General features: G+C 43.6%; 1 protein-coding gene across 12 annotated transcripts in view; it reads right to left on the bottom strand.

The window, feature by feature from the left end:
* The window catches only part of GLCE (glucuronic acid epimerase), a 56,625-nt gene that overhangs the window by 24,513 nt on the left and 12,063 nt on the right, over nt 1-20,049 (bottom strand). For 4 of the 12 annotated variants that reach the window (XM_054837036.1, XM_054837031.1, XM_054837033.1 and 1 more), the window contains exon 2: nt 13,484-13,583. The exons of 5 other annotated variants lie outside the window; for them this stretch is intronic. The gene's annotated coding sequence lies outside the window, so the exon portion shown is untranslated. Of the gene's footprint in view, nt 1-13,483; nt 13,584-14,850; nt 15,077-15,872; nt 16,225-20,049 lie in introns of those variants that run through there. 3 more of the 12 variants (XM_054837032.1, XM_054837034.1, XM_054837038.1) reach the window with 2 other exon arrangements.

Genomic DNA, 20,049 nt, shown 5'->3' with positions numbered 1-20,049 from the left:
AAACATGCTGAAAGCTACTTGATAGCAAACTGCTTTGGCCGTGAATTATTCTGTGTAGCTATGACAGTGAATTATTTATTTTTAAGTACAGGAGGTGATTACTATAAACATCCAATAGACCAAAAAAAAAAAAAAAACCTCCCAGTGAAAGGAAAGGTCAGAATGATTGCTGAGAAGAGATAGAACGTTTTCAGGGAAGACTTCTCTCTTCAGGAAGAGACGCAGGTCAGTAAAGTGCAAAGAACTGTTGCGTGGGGAGAGATGGAATATTTTCGTCCGTGGCTCCTGTGTTCTGCTGATTTCTGAGATTCCTTCGGTTCTTTGCTTCCAACAAAACTGGGATGCACACCTGCAATTATTACAGGCTTGTATGTCCAACACTGAACCTAACGCAGGCTTGGCAGGATTTGTAGCTTTAAAATTCTAGCAAACAAAATATAATTTGATCAGTCAAATCTTTGTGAGAAACAGCACTGCAAAATATTCAGACTTCTTATTCAGGGGAGCAGAGCCCTGGTGCAGGGTCAGAACCACAGGCAGGGACCTGGCTGGGGGACGCCACGTGCCCATCTGTTCTCCAGCTCTGTCCGGGAAGGCCACGTCTAAGTTTAAATAGTTTTGCCAGTTGAAGCAAACAACAGACTTCATTCTTAAAGACAGCAGGAAATACCAGACATTAAAATTCTACTGTAGTGCCAAATTCTTCATTTTTGTGACTTTTTTTACGCCTGTCCCTGCTTGAAAAATAAATTCACATTTTACAAGCATTCTACCCCAATATTTTTAGCGTCAGGATCTCATTTCTTCTAGCATTTGTAGACAGGAGTTACTTCCTCCGTGATGTAAGCCTACACTTTTTAAAGCAAACACAAACAAGCCGAAGAAACAACCCCACCCCATCGGGAACAAAGTCCCAAAGGTGTGTTTTATTTGACCAAGAGTTGCATCAAACTAGATTAAGGTGCAGCATTTTCACAGGCAAGGATGGGCACTGTGCACAAGCCCAGGAAGCGACTGCTCCTGGAGATCGCCAGCTAAAGCATCAAGTGGGAGGGCAGACAGCACGGTCTGCGGGACTTTCCTGTTTCTGTTCAGTGTTTTCAATGTGGTTATTGTCCCCATCATCCAGTAAATCTGCAAAGCTAGGAAAGCATTGCAACTATGGTGGAAAACAGGGTAATGCTTAATAAACTAAGAAAGTGGTCTGGAGAAGAAAAATTCAACAAATGCAAGGTATTCAGACAGGACTAACCAATGGCACAAGCTGTCCCACTGAACAGGATGGCTTTGGGGCTGGTTTTTTGTTTGGGGATTTTTTTAAAAGTACCGAGGGGTTATGTGGCATTGCAAATTAACCTCCAGCAGGCTGTCACGACACAGATCACAACAGGACGGCTATACACATGGAAACAGTTTACAGGTTAGAAGACAGGAAGTAACCCCTCTGCTCTGCTCAGCGTTTCTGGATGCAGCCAGAACCCCGACGCGTTTGGGGTACCGCTCCAGGAGGGCACAGTGGGTTCAGAGAGCAGAGCAGGGACCGACCCAGACCCCGCTGGGCAAAGGCACGTTCCCCAGCACCCTCGCCCAGGGCTCAGCCATACCACAGCTCTACACACACTCCAGTGCCTGGATATCTAAACCCGTGGTTACAAACAAACTTTTTAAAAAAATGGAATATTTACGTCATCTCCTGGAGCAACTGACTTAATTTCATTGCAGTCTAATGGACTTCAACTTTAAGGGGTTTGTCCTAAGGAGAGGCAGCCTTACAGAAGTGCATCCATGCAGCCCCTACAGAAACTCCTTTTTTCATGTCATCCGCTAGTAAAGAGGTAGCAATTGTGTTGAAATACGAAAAAAAACATTTCACTGTGCTTGACAACATTTAGAAGCAGTTAATGGAGGATAGATGTTACAATAATGGCTCTATTCAGTTTGTTTAACAGCTTAAAGTGGAAGCTTGTAAAGTTGCTTTTTGTACTGGGGCAAAAAAAGGTCTGCATACATTCTGGTGGCCACATCTTCCAGTTTGGGTTTTAGAATTTAGGTTAACTCACGCTTAACCTAACAAAAAAGTCGTAGCAATTGATTAAACTCTCAAACTCTCTTCCAAAGGAAATTTCCCTTCTCTAGCTCAACCTCAAGACACAGTCATTCAATCCTGAAAAAGAACAGAGCCTTAGCCTTTCAAGAGGGGAAAAAAAAAGGGGGGGGGGAACCCATTTGACTTCATCTGGAACATAAGAGATGGAAGTGAGAAAGCAGCTCCCAAAGTGTCATGTATTTTCTACTGGTCTGTCTCTGGGCATCAAGCCCAGGACCTGCCCTGCTAGCTCACGGATGCCACTTTCGTGGGATCACAAGACCGAGTCTGATTTTGCTCCCTCCTGCCACGGCCGCGTGATCAGGAGGGACCACTCTGCCCCTACTGCAACGAGGGGGCGTTGGATATTGCTCTCCAGAGCGGCTGCTCTCAGCGGGTCCCCAAGGCCCTTGCAAAAGGGGGACCGATGGTTTCTCCTCTGCACGGTCAGCCCTCCCAGGGGGTCCCGCGGCAGGAAGCCACCCGTCCTCCCACGCACAGGACCTCGATCCCTTGGAGGGAGCTGGAGGGACAGCTGTGCTGAATTGCTTCTCACAGGCTAGAAAAACAGATGAAATCACTCCAAACTCCTTGGATTCACCACAGATTCAGAAGATGAGGCTTGAGTAATTTCCATTTGGATAGAAAAGGCTTTTGATAAGGTTCACGTGCAGGAGGCAGCTCTTTGCCTGCATGCAAAATCCTCGGTTTGCTCTGAAAGATGAGTAGCGTCTCAATGAAGTTTGCACAGTCCCTCCCATCACACCCCCGCTCCCTATGCAATAACTGTACTAAGTGCTGGACCAGTGAAGTCATAGCCATAAAAAGAGTTCCTAAACCCTGGATGTCATAAACTTACACAAATATCCTGACTATACACAACAGTTCTTCCTTATGAAACTCTGTTCTCCACTAGCCTTTTAAGACTCCTCCCCACTTCCAGCTCAATAATTAGGGGACTGAAGATGTCTTGACTGCAGCTTCTTATATTCAGGAAAGAAAAGAATTTACGAGGAGACAATGCTTAGCTCCAAATGCAGATTTACAGTCAATGTTAATCCAGAGGGAGTCTCTAACGATCTTCTTTGGCTCCACTTCTCAAGATAGATTTTTAGCTGTTCTTCCTGTTGCAATACACCAAATGATAATCTTCTAATAGGATACTCGCTGTTCTTTTAAAAAGTGGCACTCAAATTTCTTCAACCTCTAATTGCTGAACAACACACAGAACAGAAACCTGCAACTCGAACTCATTGCTCTTGACAACATCATCCTTCTGCTTTTCTGCTTGGGATCAGCCTCTTGCAAAACCCCCTAGAGTCAACCGGAGTGTCTAGCGAGACCATTAAACAAAAGACACAGACAACAGCTGCTTCATGTGTTTCGAGGGAAATAACTGGCAGTGGAATAAGCTCGATCCTAACAAGCACAGACTGGTTTTGGTCTGTGGCTACGCGCTGGTTTCTATTTCCTCTCCGGGCTCTTAGTTTGATTGGATTAACTTTAGCTGCAGGCTCTCCAGCAATACTCCCAGTTGGATTTCCACATTAAAAAAATGTGGGATGGGGGTTTTGGAGCTGGGATTCGGCTGGGATTGCAGGGCTAATACCGTCAGTGCTAGGAGGACAGGCTGGGCTGAACATGGCACAGCCATCGGGTAAAGATTCTGCTCAAGTATGCTGGGGTGCCCCTACAGCAAACATGGGGTCTTTATTTCAGCATACAAGGAGCTGCTGTCAATAAATTCTCCCAACTTACTCTTCTCCCTAAATGCTTCTGACCATCCCAGATTAGCTGAGCTCAAGACCTGGCTGTCAGCCATGCTTGACAGAACACTTTTGGATTCGGTTTGTGCCCATCCAAACCCTTGCACCTATCACACCATTATCACCCAGCACCACAGGACTGGTAACCTGGCGCTGAATCTCCTCTGCTTTTTAAAATACCAAATACTTCTAAAAAAGTGAGTATTGGGGGAGAAAATTACTCCTTTGACCCAAAATACCATTTCACTGGGAGCAGGATCACGCTCAGCGATGCTCTACCCTTTTTCCCAGGCCAGCAGGCAGTTTGTTTTAAGAAAAGCCGTATCACAGAACAAACCCTCAAGGAAATCAGCACACATTTTTAATCTCTGACTCGTCAGCTCCATTTATTATAGACTTTTTATTGGCTTGCAACTTGCCATGCAAGTTAATCGAAACGCTGTGGGATGCTGGTGGAGACACGGTGACGGGAACAGACCAATTTTACCACCACAGACTGCAGATGTGCACGACTTCAGCTAAGCATCTTTGCTTCCTGACCTTTCTCTGCACCACCACCCCAACCCGAAGTTTTTTTCTCCTACTCCCTCCTCGCATCTTGTTTTACACAAATTAACCTACGGGAGTTTTGTTACAGACCTCAGGAAGAACACAATTTCACTTCTAGATTGTAAGTTTTCACCACATGCCTGTACGACAGTCGCTGCCCAAAGCCTGCGAGCAATTCCCCCATCCCAGCAGGGAACGGAGATGGCGGCGGCCGTATCCACATAACCAGGTTCCTGCTGAAGCCCAGACAGGCACCGGCCCAGAGCTGCTGCAGACAAAGTCCTCCTAGCTCCCTGTCAGTAGGGCAGAAGAGTTAAATTACACCTCGATACTTACACCAAATACTTTGAGTAGCCCTGTTTAAATCAGCAAAGATGCAGACAATACCCTTGGAAGATGGGGACATTTCCACAGGAGCCATGCAATGTAAATCCTCAGAATCCCAAGATTTACCTACTACGTCTTATAGAATTCCATTTATGAAAAAACCAGCTATTAACATGAAACAAGCAGGATAAAGGCTTAAAGGATAAGTTCTCTTATTCAATTGTTTTCCTGCAAAAAGAGGCCACAATTCCCTCCGTCTCCCCCGGTGCTTTGGGTAAAAGGGAATGATTTGCGATAGGCGTGTGGTCTTTGATCACTACTCCAAGACTGAATCTAATGGACCGTAAACTACCAACCTCTCCCATCTCAATAAATAATGTATGAATATGTGTTCATACAAACACACACATATAAAGCATTGGGACAGCAAGTCAGAACCACCAGGAAAACACTCTATTCCAAAACAGGTTAAATCGTCACCACTTTATGCATCTGTTCCTGTTGCTAAAAGAAACTCAGTTTTGTGGTTTACCTGGTTTTTTCCAATGCAAATTCTGCTCTGCAGAAGTAGGAGTCGATTTTTCTATTTTAGATAAACTGCTGTGAAACATCAACAAGCCCAGCACCTCCTCTCCCCCGTAAAAGTAGGCAGCATGGCTACCACAAGCTTAATAGCAAGGAAAATTTCAAAATAAGGAACAAACAGGAAGGATGCAATCAAGTTAGCTATTTTGGGGAGAAGCAAAGCAAACTTCAAGAAGCTTTAAGAACAGCCTAAAATTTAAGTAAGTCCAATATAATTCAGGATTCCTTCATTACAAAGTATCTCCAAAATGATCGGCATATGCAAAAATTCAATTTGCAAGCAAAACACCCCAAGCCAACCCAAACCCTTTTCACAACAATTCCGAAGATGAACCCCGACTCCAAGGATGCTCCTATGCTTAACTCCAGATCAGCACGCTCGACCCTCCAAGTGTGACTTCAAGCCAACAAGGCGTCTATGACTAAACTGATGCGCTTCCCCCCCCCCCAAATGCACACGTTTACCAATGGCAAAAAGCGTTGTCTTAAGACACCAGGGCAGAAACTTAAACCCCCCTGCGGAGGATATTCCCCACAGCAAAGATACAAGTTACAAACACTCAAACTGAAGAGAAAATACCGATGCAGGAAGGTTCCCGAGCAATCCAGTTACACAACGAGCACTGACCTGCTCCCTCCTCTCCACACCGTCTATTCTAAGCCAAGAAACATGCAACTCACTGATGGAGGAAGAAGAGGAGATGAGCCAATTAAATATTACCTCCTGAGCTGAAATACTTTTGTTTAGATTTCCTAGAAGACCTTTTATTGTTAAAGCAAGAGAGAGCACGTTTTGCAGCAGCAGTTCCTACAAGTGCTCATCTAAATACAAACTGCACTACTTTTACCTGTTTTTACATTAGTATGAATATCTGGGTTTACTGCACATATTTCAGGAAAAGATATAGTATTTCCAGTTTTAAACCGGCAGTAGAATATTTGAATATCTTGGTTCAGCAGTGTTTGATGTTAACTCCTGCTGATTCACAGCGAACAACCAGCACTATTCGCTACATCCCAAACCAGCAAAAATTACAGATGCTCAGGTCACCAGAAGCCACTCTATAGAGACCAGAAGTCTCTATTCCGCAAATAATTAGAGAGGTTAAATTTGAAGTGTTTTAAGATTTGAATACCTTTGGCCTCTTTGGATGAGGAAGGGAAATATCTTTACCAAAAATACAAGAAAACACAATTGTTTGACCCCAGGTAAATACATTGAGAATGAAGGCTCCGGTATTCAGGAAGCTTAAGGAAGTCTCCACGTGATGAAGGCTCACTCAGCAGGTTCCCTTTTAGAGACGTAATGAACATCATCGTAGTTCTGACGCTCAGCTAAGTTCCACAAATGGGAAATTCAGATGAGAGCACTGGGAAACAGCACGAGCTGATCTCAAAGCCTTACTGTCCACTGAACGCAGAGAGGAAAACTTCAATACTCGAGAAGACTGTGACACTCGGCACGCACCCCACCAGTTTGCCCTGGCTCCCTGCTCGCCGATGTGCAAGATGATGAACACAAGAAATGCAGAGTTGAAAGAAGAAGAACCACCACGAAGCGAGGAGAGCTTTATCAATCTATCTATCTACAAACATAACGATTGCTTTATAGACAAGTTATGTCTATCCTACAATGAGGTCATTAATCTAATGAAAATATATCAAGAAAAAATGTGTCGAGACTGACGATGATACTATACCTCATCATTAATCTTGACCATGTAACATCGCTCCAGGCAAAAGAGTTATTAAGATGAAGACACTTAAATCACTCTACAGATGGAACTCATCACGCCACCGTAAAAATGGTTTATTAGCAACACGCTTCAAAGCATTAGCTGAAATTTTATAACAAGTTATTTAGTAGGTATTTAATATTCGCTGTGGCTTTATTGTTGCATCTTAGTTATTTTAAAAAAGTTTGTATTATTAACGATGAGTCTGCCACTGACAAATGTAGCACTGCAAGCATAATTTTCTCACAAGTGGGCTTTTTGTGGCGTGTTTTTCTTTTGAGCAACTGGCAATGGCATTGCCAAAAAATTCTGCAAACACACAAAGATCCAGTTAGCAATTAAGCATTGACAATAGTTTTGCTGATTATATTGTATATGCTGAACACATTCAGCAATATGCATTGCAGCAAGAGACTGCATATACAGACGGGATAAAGTGATTCATAGCGCTTCTGTGCTAGCAGCTTTACTGAAAATTTAAATAAAAAGAATTTTCAAAGTAAACATTTTAAGCAGAAACGTAAGCATTTAGTATTCTATGCATATATAAGCATTTCTATTTTACATGTTACAAGCATTTCTATTCTATGCATTATAAGCATTGACTAATAATGCAAATAGAGCGGTTTTGACTTCTTTCCTAGCGTCGCTGATAAGTTTCAGAAAAGATGGTGCCTGGAAGATACCAAGTAAAGGCACAGAAAGCTAAAACTACTGGTTACGTGTGCCCTTTGCATTGCTGACACCACCGGTTGCAGGGAACACCACAAAGCAGGAGGGTTCCTGATATTCGGGAGGAGGAGATGTCAATGCAGTCTTCCCACCACATCGTACAGCCACAGGCAGACAGGACTGTGGGCTGCCATGCCGTCACTCCGCCACGGAAAACACGTGGATTGATATAAAATTTGTTAACATTGATGTAAGTTACTGCAGACCGATGGGTTTGATCCAAAAGCATTTCCATTTTAGCTGAAGCTAGCACTGCGTTACAGGAAACGCGCTTGTAAGGCTTAATGCTGTTAGATGGATGCGAAGACAAAGTATTTGTTTGTGAGCATGATGTACAAAATGCCATTAGCAAAGCTGCCAGAGAGAACGCTAATGCCATATTCATCTCAAAGAAACTGTCGGTGGCTGTATCTGCCTATTCAAGTGGTTGGTCGTTCTCAAAAGTCACTTGCAGAAGACAAGGGAAACCCAATTATGGAAAATAGCAATATCTTTGTCAAAAAACAGCCAGCAATTAAGTCTCCCCTACACACGGAAACATGTACTAAAGCTAATTATTGTACATCGGTCAATGTAATTGCAACTCAAATGCAACATGGTCCACGTAATTAGTTGGCACTAATGGAAACCTCATAGTGCAACAAATGTACTAAAACACTCTGCGTCGAGAGTATTTCCTTGCAGTACCAGGATCTTGTCAAATTTAAGAAGCATTTTGCCAAAAAGATGACGGATGGATATTCCCCCACTTCCCCAATACCAACATCTGGAGTGACTGGGGTCCTCACACCTAACGGAAGGTGCCCAGTTGCTAGAAGGTGCCCCGTGCTCCAGTTGCAGCCTGTGCATGCCCCAGCCCAGAGAAAGGGGGTTAGATGTAACCCTTGCCATTGAAAAACTGCTTACACAACTCCAGGATAGTCTCAGAGAGGGCATGGCGACATTTCTCAGCCTTCAGCTGGCTACTGGGCCAGTTTCACTTTGATTTATACCGCTTGGCGATGCTCAGAGATCCTCTGCCAAGGCAGGAACAGCAGGAAGATAAAGGAAGATTTGCAGCTGCAGCAAGTGCGGGATCTCCCCCCGTCAGGACACCCAGAGCATTATTAACTCCTCGGGCGATGAGAACACAGTGGCAGGATTTAACAAGCATCTCTGCAGCACCTGGTACCTACTAAAGCACAAAAAGAACCGCGTGCTTATGAAAGACTGCACTTTAAAAGCCCAGAATGTTGAGCAGAAAGCAAACTCTATTTTGTTGCAAAGTTTCACAGAATTAGTAATTAGTGTTAGTTAACTATTAAGTGATTTTACCCCTTCTGCCAAGTGTATTTCTCCAAGAAAAGAAAATAGTTTCACCTTTTCTGAAGACATGGTTGAAAGACCAGTTTTTGACTGCAATGGCAGACCTTCTTCCGATGACGGAGGACTAAATGCTAGGCTGGGTGCAGCACGTAACCGTGCCCAGCCCGGCAAATAAAGGTCAGCGTGCACCTGGTACCATCTCAGTGACCAGCAGACACACGTTACCCTACGAGCCAAGTCTGCAAGCAAACAGCACAACAGAGATTTTATAGGAGAAATGCTGAGTTTACTACAAAAATTCTTTGTGAGGCAAGTTTTTCTCAGAGCAAATGGCCATCACGCTCCTTTGTAAAGGAGATTATTTGCAGCTGGTTATTTGCAGGTTCCAACAGCTGTAAGTCAGTTTAACATTTTGTCTGGTTTTGTTTTAGTTGCAGATACCTGCCCAGTTCCTCAGTGGTTTTGAGCTTGTAATCTAACATCACCGCTTACCCACCAGTAATATGCTCTGGCCTAATAAATGAGTGGTTGGACACACATTTAGTGACTTATTTCAAGTAGGTATGAATTAACCAAACCACCTTTTTGCCATCTGCTTGCAAAAAACAAATTCCCACATTAGGGTAATAAAATATGGTGATGTGACATTTCCCCAGTAGCTACAGAAAGGCGTGCTTGGGCACAGCCCCCGCAACACAGCCCATCTCACCTCCGTGGGGAAACGACACAAAATACACCGAATTTGTGGAAATTTCCAAACAGAAGCTGGTCCTTTGGGGAAAAAAACCAAACCACCCTGCTGGGGAAGCGGCTCTGGATGTGCCAATCTAGACTCCACCACGATCGTAAAATACGGAGGAGGAAGGGAAAGCTTACGCATCTGTTTCCAGCAAGGGAACTAGGTCACTGGAGAAGCAATTAAGAGGCTCGCTGCAACGATCTCCTTCCACCCCGCCACGGTGCATCGTATCCCAGAAGCGCCCGATGAGCCGGGAGGCGGCCGCACAGCAGTGCCAGCACCAGGACGGTTGCAGGACTGAACCGAATTCAGAACAACCTTCAGAAATGCCAGGTTTTCAGATGCTGCTAGTTAAAAGTTAGCTGAAGGCTTAATTAACACAAAGCAGAAATATAAACCGAAAAGCTTAAAGCTCCAGCACCTGCGTTTTACTGAGGGGGCTGATAGAGGGGATCTTAAACTTCAGCAGTGCCCTCGATGCACAGGCTCAGTTATTTAAATAGATGATAGATCAAGCAACCTAGAAAGACTTCATCCTAATTACTGCAGCTGAATAGTTCCCACTGAAGCAGGAGTAGAATAAGAAACCATCACAGAATTATTACAGAAAAAGCTAATTTAACAGCCAGCTCTGGAAACATTATTTGAGGCCATTGACAAGGATGAGAAGACTTCACAGAAGGGCATCAGCCTCCAAAAATAATCTAGAATGCCCTTGCTGCTTTGGAAAGGCAATATCAAGCTGGAGATGTTACGTGAAAGACAGACTGATGAAGAAGTCGAAGACACAACCTGACATCCACGGGCATATTTACCACGAGGGTGCAGCCAACGGGTTACTCCTGTCTGTAGTAACCTAGCAGTAGTGAGCAAGACGAGTGAATGCCAGGCAAAACATTCTGTTTTCACCAATATTGTAAAAGTTTCTTTAAGAAGTTGTACCCGCAAACCCCCACGTCCCCCACTGCCAGGAACAGAGCATTCTCCTAAACTTTCTGTCCAACAGCGCTTCAATATTCAAGCAGAAAAATAAAATTAATACTAACCTATTTTCTTCTGGATGCTACAGACTCCCTTTTTCATCTAGAAATTCAATGCATTCACTCTTCATTCTCTTTCAATCTCACCAACGGCCTATCAATTATTACTTTATATTGCAGGGCATCCAGAGGCTCCAGCCAGGGTCGAGGCAATGCGCTAGAACAGAGACACCAGCTCCAGAAAGCTTCTCAGTCCTGGTCTACCAAAATACCCTTTCAGTGGATGCTAAAACACTCCCTGTTTGTATAAAATAAACTGCTCAGTCTGTGTCAATAACTTCTCTTCTGCTGCTCCCCCAGCAGATTAACTATCAGTCCACCCCGATCTTCTCCTTCACCATATTAACTGATGCAATGTCGTTTAAAACTTATTAAATACAGCAATATACCAAACTTGAAAATTTGAATAATTCATGAAGGCAAAAAAAAATAATTTTTTTGCAAACAGCATTTTTTCATCTACCATCTTCCCCTGTATTTATTTAAACCAATACTGAACTTGGGGGCAATTAATATCCAATCCAGTTCTAACAGCAGCAAAATAATTTTTAGCATCTCCTTCAAACCACTGTTTCATACCATCCATCACTTACAGGAAAACACAATCAAGACAGGAGTCTATGAATAACTCTGCTTTTTCTCCAGGATTCAATCTAGACTGCTTCTAAATATGTATAATGCCTAGACTACATTAACACATTAAAGCTTTGTAGAGTGCCATCAGTGCTTCTGCAGCTTAATTTCATCTGTCCCTCACAATTCAGATCTTCAACTACTTTCATCCTAAAGGAAAAAAAAAAAAAAAATCACTCCACTTTAAACATAAAAACTCATGATGCTCACACAAGCAGATTGCTAAGCATGTTTAAGAGGATATATATTTAAAATCTGGCAGCAAAACTTTATTCCCCTACTGAACAGGAGTATTCTCTCAGATTCTATTGCCTTGATGTTAATAAAAAGCATATTCTACGATCAGTTAAGCTTGAAGAAGTCTGGGAAACATGATGAGTTTGACAAGTCAAACAATTTGGGAGTAGACTTGGAGAATATAGCAAGTAATAGAAGAGAGAACATTTTAAGCAACTGATAAAAAACCCCCACCACAAGGGATTCAGTGTGTTTGTTTTCTACTCCAGCTGCACAAAGGATAGAAAGGCGCAGCGCAGTAACACAAAATGGATGCTTTTTTGCAAACACCACCTTAATTTCCAAACAAGTTCGTCCATCCACTTAAAAATTCATTTCCTACTTCTGATGGAAGATTTTAATTGCTAACACAGATGCTCTTTTCTGCTCATTCAAAAGTAACGAGAGAATTTTAAGATATTCTGTGCCCGAGACAGTCCTGCTGCACAAAGTAATTGGAAATGACAGATCACATACACCAGTGCAGGCTTGACGTTCGTGCATCGAGTTCTGACATAAACCTCAGCAGATTCACAGGAGTACTCACCCCAAGCTAAACGAATTCAGCAGCAAAAGTCTGAAAAATAAAACTTACCAGTTTCAGATTAAGCACACGAGAGCAGCATGTATTAATTATTGGGCGGTAGTTTAAAGTTTCCTTTAATCATTTTGAAATGCTTTGAAATCACTTGTCTGCTATAGCAGCTCCAAAAGAGCTTTTATCTTTCAGCTGTAACACAGGAGGCACACTGGAAACCCCAGACAAGATTTTCTACCTTCCAGTTTTGGCATCTCTCCTTTTGAATTAGGTTTCCTAAAGTTGTGCACAGCAAGATATACCACAAATAGTAAAGAGACTGTTTAAGTAAAAAGAAACCCCACTAAATTTAATACGTGGAAAAACTTCTACTTGAAGATTAGAGTTGCAGAAAGCCAAGCTTCAGTTTAATACATGTATTTTATGTAGTATCCCAAAGCCTCTATGCAAGTACAACAGGTTAAAAACCCTGCCGCCTCTTTGCTACCCAGCTCATGCTTACAGCATGGATAATTATCATTAACGTACTTCTCACAGAAAAAACAAACAGCCGGGCTAATAGCATGCAGACCTGTTCTCACACACCACCTTACCTGGAATAATTCACCATTGATACTTAGAAGCACTCACCCTGGAGTAATTGATGGATTCCATGGTAACATAACTACAGCTCGCCAAGCCTCACCTTTCAGCACGTTCATGCAACTACTACCTCTCTGAAGTGAGATTTTCACCACCTCCACCCTATCCACCCCCCACCCCCACCCCCCCCACAGCATCCTTCAGAAGTTACCGTGCTTACTTACCATCCAAACGGGGAAAATTAAAAACCTCTGAAAATTAGGTTTTAGGCATGACAGCCCTTCAGCTGTACAACAAAACCAACCGGCTCATCTCTGCCCGAGCACCGCAAACCAGGCGGCGGAGTCCCGGCGCTAGGCAACCTGCTTCCCTTCCTCCGGGCAGGCTGGACCAGGTTATCGCCAGGACCCCCGGAACTCACAGAGCCATATGTCTTCTGCAGCTGCAAGTTATTACACTGGACGAACGTTAACCATTTAGGCATCGACAGCAGGCTAAACGTTTTAAAGGTATTACAGAAACACCAGCCCGAGAGCAAAGAGAATACAGATATTAAGCAGGGAAGAGGGAGAATCTGCTCCTTTCTTACCTTAAGCAAAGGGAGGTCTCTGAATTCTAATGCATCTCAGATTTTTCGACTTCAAAAATATGTTGGTTGGTGATTTAAAGTGATTTCCCTCTCCGATTTCCTACAGGGGAGATGTGGAGAGAAAAAAAAGGAAAAAAAAAAGGAGAAATTGAAGTACTCAAGGATCTGCAACAGCCATCGGAGTTGAATTTTTCCCCCTCTATCTGTAAAAATCCTCTTATTCAGTCCTGTCTGCTTTTAAGACAGCACTGCTGACGAATTTCAAGGCTCAGCTCTTGACATGCAGAATCACTGAAGGATCAAGAGCATAAATGTCACTTCCTCTAGGCAGCACATCAACTGCAAAGGAGCCTAATCTGCTCTCCCACCACAATCCTACCAACTGAAGAGTAAATCCTGACATCTGCCTCATGCAGAGCTTTCATTAAACGTTTCTGAAGAATTCCAATTTAAAGCCCCTATCTAAAGGACCCCAGTTTTAGCTAAACCATTATGTAGTTTCACTTGAGAAACTGCACAAGTGGAAGAATATAAACTGAAAAGCTAATAAAACAGAAGTCAAAGACTAACCTTGAAACAAATTACAGCTGGCTACATCTGAGCGCTAGCAGAGGCTCTGGAATTATTAAATGAGCTTCAGAAGAGATTTAACTAACCAAATTCCACTGCAATGCCTTATTTATGGTATGTGTGCTGGACCCAAAATATTTGCTAAGGTTTTTCCATCTCCTTTATTGCTTTTGCATGTTTCCTAATCAAATCCAACAGGCACAAAACCTACAGAGGCTGGAAGATTTTTTTTTTTTTTTAACAGGCCTAAAGTTCCTTAAAATAGAAATTAGCTGTCATGAACACAACATCCTAAATACATACTATATGTGGATTAAACAGAAATCAGGGCACCAGCATCGACTTGAAACACCATATAATTAACTCCTAAAATGGCATTTTAATGGTCTCTGCCCTTCCTCGACTTGGCAATAGCGTGTATAATTACTCTCTTATTAGCTCTCTGCATCCTTTCCTCACACTCCCAATTTAAAATTAAACAAAAACTCTTCTGTTGGAGTTTGCCTTGAAGAAGTCTTGTTTTAAAAGGATTACCCGTCGCTAAAAGCAAACTGGATTCCATCAAAGGAGGCTTATTCGTGCACTTGAAGTCTATTTCTTTAGGGATCTAACACACACCTGGATCTTTTAAAAATCTATTTGAATTTTTTTACTGAATTAGCTCAATAAAGTAAATTTTATCACCCATTAAAATTTATGCCAACGCAACTTGAGCCTGCACGGTGTTTCTTCCTATAATCCTCTCGCTGGAGGCTCAATTTAATAAACAAAGGCAGCTCTAATAATTCAAATCTTACTTTCAAAGATGTGATGTGCCTGTCAGAAGCTTTCTGCAACATAGTCAGTACATTTCTTCAGTCTCTCTCCAAGGCTTTGCATACGTTTAAGCCTGCGTCTTGCCTTTTGAATGCTGATAACTACTGTGTTTCTTTTCTCCCCTTTAAAGGATTAAACGCAGCCACACAGACATTTTTATTAGTGCATCATGCACCATTAAATTGTCAGCTTGTCTTCCACGATTCTCTTTAAAAAAAAAAAAAAAGCGGCCTTGAAAACATCTTTACAACAAAATACTCATTTTCTTGGCACTTATTTATAAACTGAAGCAAACAAAGCCAAAACCCGACCAACAAAGCACCGCATGTATTTTCCTTACAGCCAGGTGCAGAAGATGAGAACCACTCCACACACAACATGTATTTTTAAAGACCGCACGGTATGTTCACAGAACATCTACCAGAAAGCCCTTCACTTGGCTCCCCCGAGAGATTTCTTTTTATTATTGAAGAGTTCACCCTATTGCCTTCAAGTGCTGAGAACTCTCCCATTTTGCACTCTGGTCATATGAGAAACAACCCCTGGAGAAGAAATACAAGTTTTTAACAGCAGAAAGCAGTGGTATTTTTGCCCGAGACAGTCCTCCATACACACAGGATGGTGCCAACACAACCTCTATGTACCCCACGCCAAGAAGATGACCGCTTAGGATTCTCTGCAGTTACTTCCTAAGGGTGCTCTGGATTTTTAATACCTCCCTTATTTTTTTGTTCAGTATTTCTATCTAGGAGTGAATCGGCTCTGTTTCATACACTGCAGCTTCCTTCTCTCAAACTCCAACCTACCGCTGACAGTGCCCAAAATTTCCTTCAACAGGGCTGTGCCTTGGCACAATTTTCAACCAGCCTGGCAGCCCGAACTTGAGAAAAAACAGCCAGCCCTGCAGAAATTCGGTTCCTGCCCAAATCCTACCCGTTTAGAAGATTCTGCCCATTAAAATTTTTTACCCTGTGTCTCACGACCAAGTTTTAAAAGAAATCACCATGTCTGACTTAGGAGGCACAAGGCCCGTTGCCGCTTTAGATTTGCTCCTTCCTTCTGTTTTTCAGCACAGGCAGCAGAACTATCCCTGCATCTCTTCACCGAGGAGAATTCCTCTCTAAAATACTGGTAAAATTCCAGAAACTGTTGTAGTCCTGTTCAATGCTGATGCAGAGATCGGTGCTGGGCAAAGGTCTTCTTGCTCCCCAGATGGGCAGGACCGGGCTGGTTCGTTACAACAGGTCAGCACAGAATAAACGAGGAGCATCCCTGCAACAGCTTGGTCACAGTCAGGAGAGTCAATCTGGCCAAGTTGGGTTTCTGTCTGCTCCTGGCTTGCGGAAGGAACAGCTGCAAAGCCTGGAAATAAACCCAGGAGACCGCCTGAAGGCTGAGCACGAAGCAGCCAAGCAGGTGCGTTACCCGTTTCTCTCGCAAGGCGAGAGGCAGCTCATGCAAACAGCTTGCACCAGGGGCTAGATGAGGGCATCGCTCCAACAGCGATGAAATATCCGCCGGTACCTTCAGAAGAAGGATGAAGATCTTGACACAGTCACATTCAGCCAGCTCTGCAAGGACGGCGGGAGCCGGGGGGTGAGAGGAAAGAAAAGGAGAAGGCACAAGTGAGGGATGTGTCCCCTCTCCCAAGGCATGGAGAGCAGCTATCTTCTGTTCAGAGGAGCCCAAAGCCATGCTGGGAGCAGCAGCCCAAGGTGCTGGCTGCCTCAGGAGGCACCTCAGCGGAAAATCAGCTGACTTGCAGGTTGAAGGCAAAATTCACATATACATAGTTGCACATTTCTCAAGAGCTTTTATGAATACATGCATAAAATGAAAGATTTCTAACTATCAGCAGAGACAAGTTTTTGCTCTCTGGTCCAAGCCATCTGCCTCATTTTAAGCCTTGCTCCACTCAGCTTCATTTCTCCAAACTCAGCTTCAGCGCTGAAACAATGCTTTGGATTCCTTTCGTTAGATTTCTGAAATTATAGCGATTCCCGCATGGTTTGGTAAGTCATTAATACATGTACCAGGCGATTAGAAGCCTTTGCTTGCAACCTGCAATTTCAGCACAACCCCAGCAGCGTTATCAGATAACGTGTTAATAACCTGCTGGGGCTAAATACCGTGCTACAGCAATAGGTACGTGCTGGTTTCAAAACAAAGAGCAGAGCACGCAGATTTTACACAATCAATTCCAAACTCCTGACTGAAGTTGAAATCCTGTTTCTAGATACAGGCTAACGCTTTATAGAACACGTGGGAATGCAATACCCTAAAACACAATTAAAACAGCAAGGATGTGCTATGGTTTTTTATTATTATTATTTTTTTACTATTAATTTTTTTTTTTTTATTTAAAGAAGGACTACTCTTAACTGCCCACAGCTTGCCTTAGGGGGAACAGCATTTCCAGTGGCAGGGTAAGGTCGGACAACAGCCTAACTCCAGCTTTTGCACAAAGTTTTAAGATGCTCCCTGGAGAGAACCTCACATCCAAGAACAAGACTTTTCCATCCTTGATAATGAAAGTTTTGATTGTGGGCAAAGCTAACGGACACGTTAATGAAAGCTGGAGGAGACAAGTATTCAGCTTGCCCAGGAAGGACTTGCAATAGAAGCAAGAGGATCATGTCCCAGAGCTGTCAGGATACATCCCAAAGAGATGGTCCAAACCCAGTTTAACTAATTTTGTCCATATTACTCTCATGAATCCACCAAAACAACATTTTCTCTTTATGCCCAGATAGGAAGATTTTATTTCCGTTCTATTACACAGAACGGTAAAACCTCATATTTTCCTTTGGTGATCTAGAAAACTGAATTTTGCGAGTTTTTTCTAAAGCCCAAAATTATTGAGAGAAGGAAAAAAAAAAAATCTCCACTCTGCTTCCAGCTGTTGCACATTTCTGACACCGAGCCACATCTACAGCCAGGACGCACAATTCCTCCTCCGAGCTGTGTTTTAACTTTTTCCCATCTGAGTCAAGAATCCGACGGGTTCAAGTTACACAGCTCCGATCAGGCACCTGCCGCGGCCATAAACCCCCGAGATCTGAATTTCTGCTCTCGTGCAATGCCCGTTGTCAACACGGCTCCTCTAAATGCGTTGTGTCCATCCACTGAGACAGAGAGGGATGGTTTGTTTTGGTTTTTTTTTCCATAATTCAGCATTTCTGTCGCCACCCAGAGATACAGGATGGCGGTACGGATGGTCAGAAGAGCAATGTGGAAGCTGCAACCTGATGTCTCAGGTAAGATGCCAAAGGCCAGCAAAGACCCAGGGTGTTAAGGTCATGTATCGGCCTGCTAGAAGAGGGCAGAGGAGAAAAGGTGCAGGCACGGCAGCCTGCTTTCAGTGCCCTGAACACACCAAGTTTCACACTGACATTTGTCATTTATTAAGAGTGCTTTTCAATTTAAATAAGGTGGTTAAAAGGATAGCACCCAATTAACTGCTCAGTAGGAGGACGGTATTAATATTCATGAAACATTCAAAGCAGACGTGGGATTCTTAATTGTCTGAACCCACATGCAACAAAGCTGCACTAATACTGTACCATCCCCCCAATATTTTAAAAAAAATCCCTATTCATTTTGGTAGCTGACTTGGGTTCCGTTCTCATTTTTGCCCATTTAAACACCAGTGTTCAGCTTTACCCAACTCTATTCCTGGTGAGAGGGGAATTTTCAGTCCTGTAGAAAGAGGAACCAGTCTGACTCAAGCCCACGGGGTTAAACCCGACTAACCCAGGCGCTGGCTGTTGCAGCAAGTCCCTCAATTTGAGCCACAGAGGCAGTAAAGCCGTCCTTCCCCAAGTGCTGCCATTCCAGTGTTCAATCCCAACACGGCTGGTTTTTCTGACTGCAATGTAGTACAAAGTGGCTATTTAGAGTAAAAAAGTGTCCATTTAAGATTGATCTCCTTGTCCTACAAGGGTTGTAAATAATAGGGTTAAAAAAAAAAACCCCAAAACACTGAGATTAAATTATTTTGGAGACAGTTCTGGGCTTAACGCAGAGGATCTGCCTGCCTCTGGTCCCCGAAGCAGAGCAGGAGCTCCCGCAGCTCCCCGAGCAGGGCAAACCTCCGCCGAACAGAAGCGGCATTGTAAGCTTCGCTCTTGCAGCTGCACTGGTTTTATCGGCGTCTCGTTTTCCATCCCCGTCAGACTCACAAGCCTCCCCGGGCAGCCCCAGCCAGCAAGAGCGGGTTGCCAGGGGCTCGGCGCAGACTGCTGTTCCCCATCTAGATAAACATTAAGCTTGCAATGCAGAACGGTGGAATAAGAATTTTTTTAAAGCACGTCCCAAGGGAAACGATTGCAAATAGCAGGAGACTGAATTGTACCTGGATACCGAGGGGGGTGTTTGCGATACCAAACATCATGCAGGACCTGCTGCAATCCAAACTTCATCCCTGGAAGGAGAGGAGCGGGTGCCAGCAGAGGGCACTCGGATGCCAAGAGAGAACAAACCCACCGCGTGCGGGGATGGGGATGGCTCAGCCACCACCTCCATGGACCCGGAGAGTAGAGCATTGCCTTTAGTCCTCAAGCAAATGCAACACATTCGATCCAAGGTCTAATTTTCAGCTTTCCTCCAGCCACAGCAAAACGCCTCTGCTGCCAACTCCTGTTTTGAAGGGTCTCTGCAATCCCACGCGTTGGGCGCGGGTGGGTTTGCTTTGACAGCAAAGACCAGAGAATAAGAAACCCCCCTCCAGTCCCCGAGGAGTCTCTCCACTTTGGGAAACTGTTTAAGGGGAAATGTGCATTACTGTCAGTCATGCCAGCTGTTAAAATAAGGAGAAAGCAATGTCACAAGTCAAGCCAAGTGTCTTATTAGATACTTCTTGTGCTGCAACATTCTGCAAAGAAAGCTTAAATCTTCTCGGAGAATTGGCCAACTTTATAGCAGCAAAATTTGGAAGTCACTGTCAAGCAGGCAAGGAACTTGTTAACAGTCCCGTGAGTATTAAAATGCAGTGTATCACAAGCCACATATCAGCAAGATAACCGCCATTTGCTCAAATGGAAACTGGATCTAAGGACTAAAACCCCAAGGACCAGTTTCAATTGCAGTTACTTGGGGAGGAAAAAAAAGTTTTATTGTTCCTTCTGGAGCAAGAAGCATTTTACCACAGAGTATTAGAGATGGTCATTTTAAAGTAGTTG

Source organism: Grus americana, chromosome 10 (genome assembly GCF_028858705.1).
Source record: "Grus americana isolate bGruAme1 chromosome 10, bGruAme1.mat, whole genome shotgun sequence".
Lineage (NCBI taxonomy): Eukaryota > Metazoa > Chordata > Aves > Gruiformes > Gruidae > Grus > Grus americana.
This window is presented reverse-complemented; position numbering and strand designations above follow the sequence as displayed.